Here is a 16,906-nt window from a genome sequence, read left to right as displayed (position 1 = left end):
TTCATGTCATCACAACTAGTTCTGACTACTGGGCTTGATAATATCAATCAAGGAGAATTAAAGCTGTAAATGTAAAATATCTTTTAATATGTCGTTATCGAAAATATTTAGAATTTTCGTAGAAACCACAGTGAATCCTTATCAAGGAAAGATTAATTATGTATCTTTATGTCCTTCATTAAACGCTTTGTTTCTAGTAGTGCATGTAGTGGTTCTTTCCGGATTTATAATGCGTTTCCATTCTGAAATTATAAATTTTACTTTCTGACCTGTTAAACCAGATTTTGTTTTAGATACACACGGTTTATATGTTTATGTTTATCTTTTCTTTTGATACAAAAATCTACATAAATCTACATACCTTGTCTTTTGTCATGTCTTTGATCTCTAACTCTGAAAAATAAAAATGTAAACCATCATGGTTCTACTTAACATCATTTTAAAGTTTTTATCACCATTCATAATTTGTTCGGTAACACGAAGGGTGCCACATATGAAGCAGATTTTTTTCCCCTTCCGATGCACCTGTGGTCACCCCAAATTTATAGTGAGTTTCGTGTTGCTCAGTCTTTAGGTGTTTTTTGAATTTTTTGTCTTGTGCACTTTTATTTGTCTTTCTTTTTTAACCATGCCGTTGTCAGTTTATTTTTGATCTGTGAGTTTGAATGTTCCTCTGGTATCTTAAACCCTTCTTTTAAGAATAAATAAAATACACAAGTGCTGCAAAATTGAGTGACATAAGATTTAAAAAATAGAGTGGATTTCACATGAGAAGGTACTTTGAAAAACAGCAAGTGTCTAAATACAAGATAAAAAAAATTCTCCGTCCACTTTGGTTTTTGTTCGGCATGGCGCTGTTAGTCTGTTTTTTGGCTGTTTTTTATTTCTTTTTTCCTGATGTCGTAACTACAATACCCTTCCCTTTTCACGAATGTGACCTAACGAATTAGTTTATCTACTGGATTTGTAAACAACATAAGCAACACGACGGGTGTCACATGTTGATCAGGATAGGCTTACCCTTCCGGGCACCTGGGAACACACCAAGTTTTTGTTTGGGTTCGTGTTGCTTAGTCATTAGTTTTCAATGTTTTGTCTTCTGTACAATTATTTGTTGTCAGTTTGTTTTCTATTTATGAGTTTGACTGTTTCTCTGGTATCTTTTGTCTCTCTTTCAATGTCGCCTAGTTACAATTTGAATTTGTTTTATCACATGCCCACAACTACGATAAAATATTTGTACACATTGGTTTTGGATAGGCTTGCATTTCTCAAATCTTGCGCATAGTGATTAAGATTTGACTGGTTTTAACGTTGATCGTATAGAAGAAATTAAAATAAATTGTAATGTAAACAATGTAATGTAAACAATCTAAAATGTATTTGTACACCTGTGATTTGTATAAAATATTGCTGATTGCAGAATTAATTATAATACTTTTCTAGATATCTACTCTATGGATATAAAAAAGAAGCCAAGAGAAAATTATATGGAATGGGTGCTTGATTGCTTGTGTATAATGCCACTTTTTTGCTTTATTCAGGCGATCAGTATTAATTTTTCTTAGACTTGTCATTAACACATATGCAAGCGCGTGTTTTTGGGAAACGACGTCATTTAACATTTCATCGTTGTGTAAGGGGTTTACTCGAACATCTGTGTTGTTTATAGAAAACTGTCGCAATCAAATTGAGTTGAATCCAATCAAAGAAGTAAAAACTTCAAACACATCAAACCCCACAGTTCAAACAATTATATAACCGTGTAGTCAAGATTACATTTGTTTCTATTTTCAATTTGCTGCTTTCACTCGGTCACACCGGTTGTTTTCTTTTTTCTTTTTTTTTAATCGCATACCACAATTAGGGATTTGTTTCTTTAAAATAGCACCTTCTTGAAATCAATGCAGCAGAAATTACACCAACCCATGGAATTATTCAAAATGTTGAATGCAGAAAAAGTAAATCAGCAATTATTTGTTATTTCTATGCCTTGTTGCATTTGAAAATATTTACGCGAAACAGATTGTATGTGGGTGTCGATGTGGGGGAAAAGTTGTCACTTATTCATATTTGTTGTCAATACATTAAAAAAAACAATAAAAAAATATATCCAATATTTTGTTTATATTTATCTATATTAACAAGAAATGACAGTTTCTGTAATTGTTTTAGGTTATTATTTTCGAAACAAATAAAAAAAAACATTATTTGTTTTATAAATTTGAGAAAATGTGAAAATAAACTCATCCTAGAAACTAGATTTAATATGTAGAGGTGCGTTTAATCTACAAAAAAATAATCGATGGCAATCGAATATTTCTTTTTATATATTTTACAAACTTTAAAAGGCTGAAAAATGTAAAAAGATGACGAGCATTGACGACTCAAAATTCAGAAAGGGTTTGCTAAATATAGATTAGGTGAACCTATACAAGGGGTAGTAATTAATTTCTTCGTATTTCGAAAAATTTATAAATGGACAGACAACAAGTATGATTAGTCTTTTTATCATTTTTATTAAGGTAGATACATGGTATACCGCCATCTTGAATTGTAAAATCACGGTATAAAATCGGTCTAGTTATTTACCTAAATCTGCAAATTTGGAGACAGATTTGTAATTTAAAGGTTAGACTGTTTAATAATATAAAGAAAACTTGGTAATGTATCGTATAATTCAAAATATTAAAAGTTATATCATTTTTTTTGTTTTGAGAATCTTTTTTTTCAAATAAACCATTTAAGGGAAGATAACTCTTTTATTAAAAAAATTTACTGGACTGATAGGGATATTTTTTGTTTTTTACCTGTAGCAAGAAAACAAGTTCGGTGACACTATTTTTTCTTTCTATTTTCTTAAAATGTATTACAAAACCTATCTTTTCATAATTTATTTCAGATTCTATCTCATAGATTTTTTTTATATAGATATAGGAAGATGTGGTGTGAGAGCCAATGAGACAACTCTCCATCCAAATAACAATTTAAAAAAAGTAAACCATTATAGGTCAATGTACGGCCTTCAACACAAAGCCTTGGCTCACACCGAGCAACAGGTTATAAAGGGCCCCAAAATTACTAGTGTAAAACCATTCAAACGGGAAAACCAACGGTCTAATCTATATAAAAAACGAGAAACGAGAAACGTATAAATTACATAAACAAACGACAACTACTGAACATCAGATTCCTGACTTAGGACAGGTGCAAACATTGCAGCGGGATTAAACGTTTTAATGGATGCACACAAATGTATTTTTCCATAAACAATCTTTCCAAATTTAGTCAATTTTCAACGACTCATAGCTTTTAAAATAGCACGGTTACCCATACTTTTCATTATATTTTTGAAAAGAGCATAGTAAAATCTTCATTTTTGCTAAGTATAAGAAAATTCTGTCTCAAAAAATATTAACTGATGATCTACTTGAAGTCAGGATATTAAAACCGTAAGATTAATTTTTCATTTGCATTAATCAGTGAAAGTATATGTTTTGCCATAAATCATATGATAAACTCCATTTTCATGTATTACAGAAAAAAAATATTCACTGGTATTTACAAAAAAGCGACCATTGAAAACTTTTGTCTTGTTTTCTTTAAAGCATTGTTTATCATATATATAACCGATTAGTTATACCGATTTCTTATTATGATGTTCTCCTATAATCTCATTCTAGTTTAGAGTATTGAGCCGTGAAAGCATAACGTCACTGGCCATCGGAAAAGTTGTAAATAATTATTTTTTCAACAACAACAAAATCTCACAGGTTTTGAAAATTTCATCGAAATAAATGCTTCAAAAATGTCGTATGTCGTATTTCAACTTGAACATTTTTGTAAATGGCGGTGAAATAAAATTTTGACATGCCTGGATTACCAAAAAACTTTATTTATTTTCACAGAAATAAAGAAATGTACAATAACTTGAATCCCGAAGCCATTTTACAACAATTTTTCAGTTTACTTACAACATTTCGGAAGCAATCTTTACAAACTGAGATTGGCAATTTTGTAACAAATTTGAATAGTTGGGTCAATGTAAAACTCGGTTGCAAAGACAAAAATCAGCATTTTTGGTAATTGTCCTTTATTGAATCACAATAAATAAACTCATCATAGATAGCAGGATTAAAATTTTATATTTACGCCAGACGCGCGTTTCGTCAACAAAGGATTCGTCAGTGACGATCGAATGTTAAAAACACAAAAACATTTTTGTTGTAGTTGTAATGAATTATTATAAATTTAAAAAGTATCTTGATAATGATTAAATCCATTTTTGCAATATCTGCACCAATTTTTAAAAAATAATAATATTGGAATTGACGTTATGCGCATTTTAAAAAAAAAATCAAAATAAGTTTCTTTAAAGTTGGAAAGCTTGTCTTTGTATTTTCTAGCTAATATTAATATCAGCAATGTCAGTTTTATGTTGTTCTACTGTTTTGTTTTGTTAGATATATGATTACTTTCGAATTATCAGCTATTATTAACTTCAATTTCGATAACCAAGTTGAAATTCGAATAATGAAATATATACGGTTGAGGTTGTTATCCATTTGTTTTTTCGAATCTAAATTAGCACGATAACTTTGAAATTATGAGCTATTATAAATGTTAATTTCGATAAACCTAATTAAAATATGTTTAATGAAATAAGGTAAATATCCATTTCTTCAAACTTAATCAGCATAATATTGAATAAGGAACCAAATTCAGGAGACCACTTTTGTTATCAACAAGAATCCCAGTGTATGTGAGCGGACAACAAAAAATATTTGTATTACCTCTATCATATAATGGCTCTATGGTTGGTATAATTTTGTTGTCATATATAACTTGAATGTCTGTTAATGCTTTTCTCACGTTTTCTAGACTATCTTTGAATAAAATGACAGAGTTTTGCAACACTTCTTCGCTGTTCTTCAACAACTCCTTTTCCATTTTTGTAAGCTGCTCTGAACAGGTTTTTGTATTAAGAATAGTAACATTGTTATCTATCTTATTGATAACAACGTCACCGACGATACCAATAGTGTCCTTCAACGTTTTAAGTGTTGATCTAAGCATGCGATGTCTTACTCCGAGTGTAAAGGAATCGGTCGAAGTGCTGCTGTAATCACTCAATTCTTCAGAAATAATGCTCGCTGTATCAGCCATGGTTCTGGTAATTATTCACTTTTGACAAAACGTCAGATTGTATGAAGTACACACTTTTTAGTTATTTGAAAACCACCGTTTATACAGAAATCACAAATGCAGTTTAGATTGACTTTTATAGATCCAAGTCATCCAAAATATAAAGACAAATTATCAGAAAGCTAAGCGTTGGACGCAATAAAAGTGAAAATACACAAGTAATTATGAAATCTGATACATGAAATAATAATTGAAATTTAAAAAAAGACCGAGTGTTATCTAATATGTGAATTCCCAAGGTCAATGTAAGTCATAAATCAAATCATCAAACTATAAAACATGTTTTATTTTATTTTTGAAATCATTTATAAAATCCTTCATAGATTCAAATAACCCTATAGTTTTTAAGTACTTGTTTATTTATAATGTTAACCGACATCATAAGTAGCTGTCTGTGTATTTCCTTTTACAAAGTACTGGATCATAATGATACTAACTGTTTGATTATTGATGGTATGTGAATTTATCCTGTCATAATTGTTTGGAGGAAGATTTATAAAATTTGGCTAATGGGACACACTACAAACATAGTTTCCCCTTTCTTTGAATAACATAATTATTGAACATTAACATCTACATTTCACATGTCGAAATAAACATTTTTGTCTGTCCTAAATTATCTTCAGGAGCTTGTTATTTAGTGATTGTCGTTTGCTTTATTGATTTTTATTTTTCGTTCATTGTTTTGTGCATAAACTACTTTTAAGTTTTCTAGTAGGAATTGATTTACGTATGTCAATTTGGGGCCTTTTATAGATAATTATGTGGTATAGTTATCAAAAGTACCAGGATTATAATTTTATACGCCAGACGCGCGTTTCGTCTACATAAGACTCCTCAGTGACGCTCAGATCAAAATAGTTAAAAAGCCAAACAAATACAAAGTTGAAGAGCATTGCGGACCCAAAATTCCAAAAAGTTGTGCCAAATACGGCTAAGGTAATCTACTCCTGGGGTAAGAAAATCCTTAGTTTTTCGAATAATTCAAAGTTTTGTGAGTTTTGTTTATTGTTGAGTGCTGTCCGGTGTGCTATATGTTAACTGCTATGTCATTGTCATTTTGCCATTAGATTATGTACTTTCCGAATTGATTTTCCTCTACGTTTAGTATTTTTGTGATTTTACTTTTTGGTCATAGGCGAAGATTTGTCTCATTTTCCCGTATCGGCAACTAAATTATTTAAATTTCCTTATTTTCATTAAAGCAAATTTACTAAATCTTAACATTTTTTAAAAGTTGTGAGTGGCTGAAGAGAGGATAGAGCATCATCAATATGTGGCTCAATAAGAGCCAGAAGCTAATATCCTGGTTGTACATCGTAGTTTTGACACTGGTTCAGAATGATCACACAGCTTCGATCAGTTAAGATAATTATGTATATATAAAGGGTCTCATCTTGAGCATTCATGAAGAAGGTAAATCCAGGAAAGTGCTTCTGACGCATAGATAATCGTGTTGTTTTCATTTTTTACACATACATGGTTTGATAGCTTTGCTGGTTGACTATCAGTTCCCAAAGGATATCATTAGCTTATAAGTCAGAACTTCTGTCCCGACTGGATTTTTAAAAATCCTTTCCAACATGTCTAATATTGTCAATTTATAAATTTCTAAATTAAAAAGAAACTAAGTTTTCAAGTCCCTCAGGCAAAGTTTGCCTTAGATGGATTTGGTTATTTGTCAGGTAATTTTAAGTCATATATCTCACCTATTGTTTCTGTTTTAATAAATACTTTGCTTTCAAATATTTGACTTTAAGCATTACTGATGAAGATCAATCCTGAAAAGTGCTTCAGAGGCATGAAATTATATAACGTGTAATTTAAAGTTATTTTGGTTCATATGGCTCGCACTTTACCATTTCTCTAAAATAGTTCTTCGTTACATTTATAAGTAAAATAAAGTTCTTCTCTTAGTTAATGGTCTAATGAACTTGATGTCGTTAGCTACATATAAACATTTTCAATTGTTCATGCCAAGGTCTACAGGCATGAATGTAGTTGTATGGGGAGGATGCACAAAAATAATCTGATCATTTATATTTTGCATCAATAAAGTCAATTATCGCGTATGTTTTAAATTGGTTAGAAATCTTAGTAAAATTAGGTGTTGTATACAGATTATAAGATGGCATTTTCCATATCAGACCCCGTATCAGCCCTATGCTTTGATATCAGCCAAAGAGCCGACAGGCTCGCGGAATGATTTTGTTCATGGGCTGATAAGGGGTATAATATGAAATAATAACATGATATGTTCTTCTTATCATATACTTAAACATCAGATATACAGACAAGATCTTTTTAAAACATTTTAAAATGCATTTATGGTCCATTATTTATTATGCAGTTTGAATAATATATTTTTCTTATGTCTCTTACTTGTTTTTTGTTATTCTACTTGGTAATGTTTTTTTCTCTAAAATGTACTACTAATGGGTTTTTATCCGGAATTTGCGGAATGACATCGAAATGTTTTGCGATAACGTTAGCGAAAGTCAAGCGATAATAACCGGAAGCAGTTGATATAAACCGGAAGCAATTAATATATACCGAAAGCAGTTGATATATACAGAAAACAGTTGATAACGAAAGTTATATCACACGGCTAAGACATTTCTTCAAATTTGATGAATAAACATATGAACATATTAGTTTTATCAAGGGGTACAATTAATCCATTACTTTCTATAACATGTATAAGTATATGATCAACAGGTATATTACGGTTTTTCATAGCTTAATGTGAAGAATATTTGAAAATTTGTATTAGCACTAGACGCGCGTTTCACAACCGACTCATCAGTGTCACTCCAATCCGAAAAAATTAAAAAGGCAAAATACAATTTGGAGTTTAAATTAATTGTACTTAGATGATTTGTAGATTTGACGATATTGCTTAGGAAATGTAAGTATGGTAAATTATAGTTTGATAATGGTATAAAAGTGATATAATTTAAATATTAGGACTTTCGAAAGTTTTTATAAATGTGGAAATCACACAAAATATGGACACTTTATGAACTGTATGTGGTGATGTCCGTGATTCCTTGTTTTTAATCCCAAACGTTGTAAGCAATATTGTGTATTTCATATCTGATTATTTGTTGAATGATAGATTTTCTCGACTTCATGTAAACAATGAAATTGGCAGGTTGTTGAACCTTGGAAAGAGATTTTCAATGTAATCAGCATCGTTATCAGTACACTGGTAAAAATTGTTCTTTTGTTGCGTCTCTGTTGTATTTTTTTAATGAAATTAATCAGTCCACAAAAGGTAAATTCCATTGTGTATCATCATCAAATCACGAGGTTTTTTTTGAATTTGCACGACTACGTGTAATTTAACATGTATAGGTCAAGTAACTACAGGTTACGAGTTTAAACATTTACATTTTGAATTAAAACAATGTTGAAAGTTGTAGATGAAGACAATAACAATCAAAACCAAGGAGTAAACAAAGACTCACACAACCAATGACATTTACATCAACAGTTGAAAATAATAAATAAGAAACAACACCGGGAGTTGAATCAGGTGCTCCGGAAGGGTAAGCATTTTCTGCACCGTATACGGCACCCGTCGTTTATGAAATTTGATATATCTAGAAATTGAATAGTACAAGGTAAAATAAGTACAAAAATATCTCAATTTTATTCAGTATATTGAAATATCTGCTGAATGAAGAAAGGTCGATTTCAAGACATCTTTAAAGTTGATGCTAAGGATACCTATATAATTGGGAAAAAAATGAAATAGGAAAAACCAGTTTCTGATCCGAGATTGAAATCTGTAGTAAAAATCAAAAGATAAGTCAAAGACTGATTTTTAGTTCTCTTATGTTTGATACGTTTCCCTTGGTCTTGGTTTATGGCCCGGATTTGTTTTTTCTCTATCGATTTATGAATTTCGAACAGAGCGCTGGTGATGACTTCTGTATAGATAAAAATTACAATTCGAATATCAAATCTTTTTTGAAATATTTCTGATATTAAAACAAAACAAAAAACTCGATCACAGATCACATATTTGCATACAATTGCTTTTATTTATTAAAATTTGCAATTATTCTTCCGATATGTAAACAATTTTCGCCAATTAAGTGTCCTGCAAATTGTTGGTAATTTAGTAACTTAACAGATAAAACTTATCATACAAAGTATTTTGAGCCTTTAGACTGTTCCACGGACAATGTCGTCAACAGAATATGTACTTTGTGGGGGCTACTTTATGTAAGTGAAAATCGAGAAACGTTGCGTTTAAAGGACGAACCAACATTGTTGAATAAAAAGTAAAAACACAAATATACTGAACTCCGAGTAGTTATAGTTCCACAATTAAGGGTACGGTTCAATGTAAACATTTGAATCAACTGGATCATATTCCTTCTTTATTTATCATGTTTATGAAAGAACGCATCATCGAATTTTTTATCACAACACATATAGACTAATACAAGATGTAAGAACTCCTTTCCAATGAAGATAAAGAAAACTTCTGAATAAGGTAAATAGATACTGTATTACCATATGGTTACAATCATAACACCAGAAAAGTCTAGTCTGCATTGATGTGAATGTAAAAACATGAACAACACGACGAGTGCCACATGTGCAGCAGAATCTGCTTACCCTTCCGGGGCCCCTAAGATCTACCCAGTTTTTGGTGGAGTTCTTGTTCCTCAGTCTTAAGGGTTCTATATTGTTAATACGTTTATTGTGTACTATGAATTTTCTGTTTGTCTTTTTCATTTAAAGCCATGGTGTTGTCAATTTATTTTCAATTTATGAGTTTGACTATCCCTCTGGTATATTTCGCCCTTCTTTTATGAACGTCTTTGATACTAAATTTAGACCTCAGCGTAGTCATGAACAAAACACTTTCCAATCTCAAAAATATAAAACAGTTTTGAACAAAATTCACCCTCTAGGTGCTTTGATGCCATTTTTTTACATACTCATCATCCGTTACCGTTACATTAGAATATTTGTTTTCATTGATTGTTCATTTTCTTTAATATTGACGAGTTAGTGCAGGTTACAGGGAATGCTTTCATACATTTTCTCAAATACAGAAACGGGACAGTTGAGTTTGTGATGTAGCTTTTAATATAATTTCCTTTTTAGTTTTTTAATTAGGGAATCGATGTTACCGAAATCAGCAAATTTTCTTTGCAGTGCAGTTTTAGTAACCTTATATGGATTATTCAAGCCTCTATAGAACTTCTGGGTAATTTTGATCTTTCTATGAATTATTTCAAAATCATTTGGACCATTTCACATGTGATATTAAAATGCTTTAAATATAAGAATTGTAGCATAAGCTGTCAGTTCCTATTTAGCATATCATACATCATATTTGGTTAACAGTGTACAGAATGCCAAATCTAGAATCAAGTGATCAATATGCTAGAGTTTCTTATTAACAACGTATTTGTTGAACTTAAAATTATACTGTATCAAAACATTTTCTGTATTCCTATGGTAACGAATTGTGTGTTTCAGATATATTGATGATGTTCTTTCCATTAAAAATCCAAACTTTGGTGATTAACTTTCAGCAGGAACGCTCAAAGCTGTATACTTGAAACAATTGAATAATTTTCTGACCAAAAAGATAAAACAATTATCAAAATTAATATCAGAACAACTTTGCTGATGCCTGAGGGAGTTGAATCCTGTGGTTCGTCTAATTTAGAAATTTATTAACGGACAAATCTAAAAAAAGGTTTGTTAAAAATCACGTATCGAAGTACTGTCTGAGCCGATGATGCCCTCAGAGGTATTTACATAGTACTGTAAAATATGAAAACACGTTATGGATTCTTTTTTGTGATGGATATGTTGGAAGGTGTCCCTTTTAAGTGTTTAATGAATAGTGTTTTATTGGTCAAATAAAAGTTTTTCCATATCAGCTTTCTGATGACAATAAGTCATAAAATGTTTTCTTCTTTTTAAAGACGGTCCTTTTGTCATTAATCCACACTTCCTGTAAGGAACGAATTATTATATCTAGTTTCTTATTAGTTACATGACATAGTGTTGATATAATTAAATGGAATAATCAATCTATTAATTTCCTTTTAGCATTCTATTCAAAATTATCAAGGATACTGTCAGCATGTTGATAATAATGCATTATTTCCAATACTTTCTTCCCTTTTTCCAATGGAACCTCTTGGGTATCTCTGGAGTTTGTTACTGACTTATTTTCATTATTTTCAAGGCGTATATGTCTTAAAACATTATTTGGAATATTTTTAATGTAAATCCAGTAGACGGCAAACTTTCCCTTGAATCCGGAGTGTTCCCAGCCACTAATGTATGTGTTAAAATCAACATAACTCATCATTTGAGCCATTCCACAAAAATGAAAGCTGCCACTTACACTGAAAAACATATACACGGGACCTTTACCATCTCTCTCTTTGAATGCAGCGTCTACTCTACGGCTTCCTTGTATTGTGCTACACCATAAACCAAGTTTGATCGAATCATGAAGACTCTCTTCTATCCGGGTCTTCATAACAAAAAATCTTGCACCTTTGGGTGAGAGGTTAAACTCGGCTGGATTGTATCGAGAGACTAGCCGATCTGATAGTGTAGCTCTAGCACTTTGTTGTGGACCTTTCTGTAGATTTGAGTCTGTGTCTGTTAAACTGCAGTCAGTCTTAGAAGTTGGTAGGAATTCATGGTTCCTGCTCGAATTTGGTTCTATCGGATCAGAAAGCGTATTTCCCTATCAAAACATAATGTCTTCAAAATCACATATTATCGCTTAAACTGACATACAATTGTAATACAATATTGATTTCTCTATTCTAATTAAACTTACATAAAACAACGTTAAATTATATATTTAAAATCAGTCGTGGTATGCGCTTGTGTGTTCGCTTCCAAAGCACCAATTGTGTATTGATGAAACGAAAATAGATGACATTACCCAATTAAATTGATTGTTACAAACGATTTTGCATTAGAATGCATGAGCAATAATTTGTTTATCCTGTAATTTAAAATTCACGCGTATACAATTTGTATTTATTTTTAACTATTAGATTGTTTTCCATGATGGAACTAACATTACTAAAATGCACACCACGATGAGAACTCCAAATTTTGATATAATCTGCCATTTACAACAGAAAACAGATACCAGGTTACAATGACTTTGTATAACGATAACAATACTCATATATCTTTATGTCACCTGTCAACTTGTATTTGTAGGAACGTCCAATGAGGATAAATGATAAGAACCATTTTTTTCCTACACAAGATATGGACATAATAGTTATCAAAGGTACCAGGATTATAATTAAGTACGCCAGACGCGCGTTTCGTCTACATAAGACTCATCAGTGACGCTCATATCAAAATATTAATAAAGCCAAACAAGTAGAAAGTTGAAGAGCATTAAGGATCCAAAATTCCATGAAGTTGTGCCAAATACGGCTAAGGTAATCTATGCCTGGTATTCGAAAATCCTTAGTTTTTCGAAAATTTCAAAGTTTTGTAACAGGAAATTCATTAAAATGACCACATTATTGATATTTATGTCAACACCGAAGTGTTGACTACTGGGCTGGTGATACCCTCATAAACATCATTTAAAATTGTAATTTAAGGAAAACATGTTGCTTCCTTGTCATACATTAAAATAAAACAAAAACCAGGAATATCGAACTGCGAGACAAATCATAGACAGAAAGATCCTAGAAAAAATGATATAATCAAAAGCTCAAACACATCAAATGTTGTCATATTCTTAACTTGGGACATTCATATTCTTATGCAAAAATGGTGGATTAAACCTGGTTCCATAGCTAGCTAAATAGCTCACTTGTATGACATAAAGTTCAATTATATTGACAACAATGTGGGAACAACAAAAACAGACATAACAGAACTCAAAGTTAACCATTACAGGTCAAAATAGGCTTCCGACACCAAGCTCTGCAATTATGGTGATAGACGTTAAGCTTTAAAATTTATATTGTTTACGTAATTTGAATGATGAAAAACGAAATAAATTCATATTTTTTTTACCTATTTCAGAACTAGTATATTTACGACATTATTCGCATCTGAGGTGTTCTTATGGTATTCTCGCGTATTGTGCCATGCTTTGTTTGTTATATTTCAATTATTTCATGATGGCCCCAGTGAAGGCAAGTTTTATCATTATCTTTGTAAGTTATGCTATTCGAAAGGAGAATTAAATCATTTTTATATATGATTCGTCTGAAATTTATCACAACAAGATAGATCTTCATATGTACAAACCTCTGCTTCTGGGATGTCTTTAAACTTTAAATCTGCAACATAAATATCTAAAATATAACTGCAGTATCGGATAAGTCTATGGTATTTCTTTAAATAAGAGTAAGCAAATTCCGTTTAATTTTAAGAGCACATATAAACATTGAAAGTTGTTGATATAATGATTGGTAATTAAGTAAACATTTTCGGTGAAATTCATCAAGTTCGTGCATATTCAAAACATGAACAAATAAACAATAAATAATAAATTTAATTATACAAGAGTGGGAAGATAGTTGATGCCATCAGTATGTCACATGTTAAAGCATGCACTGTAGTTATCCTCGCAACTTGTTTTCCTTTAAACCATTCATGTAATGTACAACTCTTTGAAAATATCCGTACGTCGCTATTGTAAGGTTGATTCAATTATAAATGTGTAAATATTCTGAATGAACTATATCGACATGAACTTAATCGTCATGAAATGGAAAGTTAAAATATTTTTTAAGATTCAAGTTTTGGATTATAGAATATAGTCTTTAAACAATCTTTTATAGGTATACAAAAAGTTGTAACAAATGTTTCAATGACTGTTTAGATTAATGTCCTTTTACAAGGTGCGAAACATTCCAAAGTAATAAATCTGCGGTTACCGCTTTGAATATTGTAATCACAAAAAGATAACAGCTCTAGTTTTTGAATAAATTAATTGAAATCATCATATATTTGTATTGTAAGTCCATATTACCTCTATTTTGTGTTTGATCATCTGTTGTTGGTACACTTGTCTGTTTACATATCTCTTGAATTTCATTTAATGAAATGGACATATTTTCGAGGCCATCTTTAAATAAAACAAATGCCTGTTGAAAAACTTTTTCGCACTGTTTTAGTCGATCCTTGTCTAGATTAGTAACATGTTCAGGACAGGCTTCATTGTAGAGATAATTCGCTTTGTTCTCTATTTCGTTCACAAGGACATCACTGACAATACCTATATTGTCTCTTAGTGTTGTAATTGTTGTCATAAGTATGCGGTGTTTAAGTCGCACGGAATATGAGTCTGCTGACGTGCTGCCAACAGCACTAGAAGCTGCTGAAACAGTATTCGAATTGTCATCAATAGCTCGCACAACGTTTGAATACATATTATCATATTCTACTTCGTTCTTATTTTAACACATATAGATTGTCATTATCTACATGAACTTTCATATTGTACATTTTAAACAAAGATATCGAATGAGATAACTGTTAAAATATTAAAATAACTTCAATTTATCTAAAATATATTGACATAAACTTAGTAGTATTACAAACATGCATTATCAGCTCCATTTCACGTGTACCTTAAAACAAAAAACGGCAAATAAGTGTATTAATTGTATCTATAAATATTTTTTCGTTTAACCCAATGAATATAATTACTAAAAACGTGTTCAACCAACTAGTCATCCAAGTAGTGAAGAGATACCATTACTTATTATTGGACAGGTAAAAGCGAAATAAATTTGGTTGATTTGTTTTTAAACGGAATAAAAACAAACATTGTTTTAAACACCAAACATACATCATTGAGTTATCCCTTCCGACTTAAATGGTCAACGGTTTATTAACCTTATTCGTATTTCTAATGTCGAGTTGCAACATGTTAGCCATTTTAATTTTCTCTAAGTTCGAAAACATAATATTGATTTTGTCCGTGTTGACTTTTAAAAAGAAATTCCAGATAGTTTTTTTTACAGTTTACCATGGAACAAATATTATATATGTCTTCACTTATCAAAGAAGCATTGGTTACAATTTAAAAAAAATACGATTCTTTTTTATTTAAGTATTACTTATAACATTTCAAGTATGTTTTTCAGTGCTTTTAATTGGCTGACAGCAGTTACGAAGAACGTCTTTATTAAACTTCATGTTTGTGTAAAATACAACAGCTATCCGTGATATGCTTAAAAAGTGTCCCAAAACCGCGGGAAACACAAATTCTACTGTGAACGTATTTTCTTGGATTGAGAAAAAGCAATATGTCTGTGTAAACTTACATTTGTCAAATTTATTCATCTAAAGTAAAACAATCGGGCGAAGTATTTTTTTTATTGATTGATTTTAGGGGACAGTGCATAATATATTTTTACTAAATTCTTCGTCTTTTAATCATGACAACATTCAATAAATATTTCATAAAATAGTTGCTATCGTATATAAGCTATGCTAACAAGTTGTCACGATTTAATGATATTGCAAAGTGATATTATTCATTGTTGCATACGTGAAATCAGAACTGATGACACTCATTAAACTGAGATAAACAGATAAATAAACTCATCATAGATACTATATATATATATATATATATATATAGGATTGAAATTTTATATTAACACTGGACATGCGTTTCGTCTACAAAAGACTCATCAGTGACGCGCGAATCAAAAACATTAAAAAAAGGCAAATAAAATACGAAGTAAAAGTTTTGCCAAATACAGCTAAGGCAATCTATTCCTGAGGAAGAAAAGTCTTAGTATTTCAACAATTCAAAAGTTTTTTAAACTGTTAATTTATAAATATGACTATATCAATGATAAACGATCATCGAAGGTGTTATTTGGGCCAAAATCATATCACTTGATATAACGAAAACGGCTACGTAAAAAAGTCATAAAAACAAACTTTGCATTGTAGAATTCAACTCTTTCGAAATTTAACAACTAGCATATTTTTTTTTTGTAAGCGCTTCAGTAAATAATCAGGCATATCGACACTGGAAATCTGACTCTCAACGATCTAAGCTATAATTTACTGTTAGCATTAAAAGGTACATTGTCGGACAATTTAGGTTTCTTTAATAATTTTAAAAATGGGTAACATCCACTGTCAGGTTTTAGATAAAGGTTATAATGTGTTTTGTTTATTTTCGATATAATATTTGAGTTTAAATCAACAATGCCCGAATCCATGTAATCAAACCTACATTGGGTCATTCGATATATATCTTGATTTAGATAACAGTTGCACTATTTCATTAGACATTTTAATTCGGATATAAAGTAATCCACGAAAACCACGAAAATAAATACCCACCGAATAAGACTAGGTACAGCACATTTAAAAAAAAAGTGAGTTGAACCTGGTGGCATCAGTCAGAGCACTGCTATCAAATGCCGTATTTGTTCATCTTAAAAAAATGGTATTTTTATGATCATTTATTGATTATAGTAATCCGACAATCGTCGCTTTTTCCACGTCAAGTTATGAATGCCTACAACATGATTATCTATAAACTGGTACAGAACTTCGTTCAAGAAAGAGAACACGTGTCGCCTTATATGCAATAATTTTGTTAAAATTATTTTCGATCCTTAAACAATGAGTAAATCGTCTTGTAAAATATAGTTGTGTCAGTATCGTTGTAGAAAACAAGTGTGTCAGC

The sequence above is a fragment of the Mytilus galloprovincialis genome, chromosome 12 (assembly GCF_965363235.1).
Source record: "Mytilus galloprovincialis chromosome 12, xbMytGall1.hap1.1, whole genome shotgun sequence".
NCBI classification, from domain to species: Eukaryota; Metazoa; Mollusca; class Bivalvia; order Mytilida; family Mytilidae; genus Mytilus; species Mytilus galloprovincialis.
Note: the sequence above shows the minus strand (reverse complement) of the source record.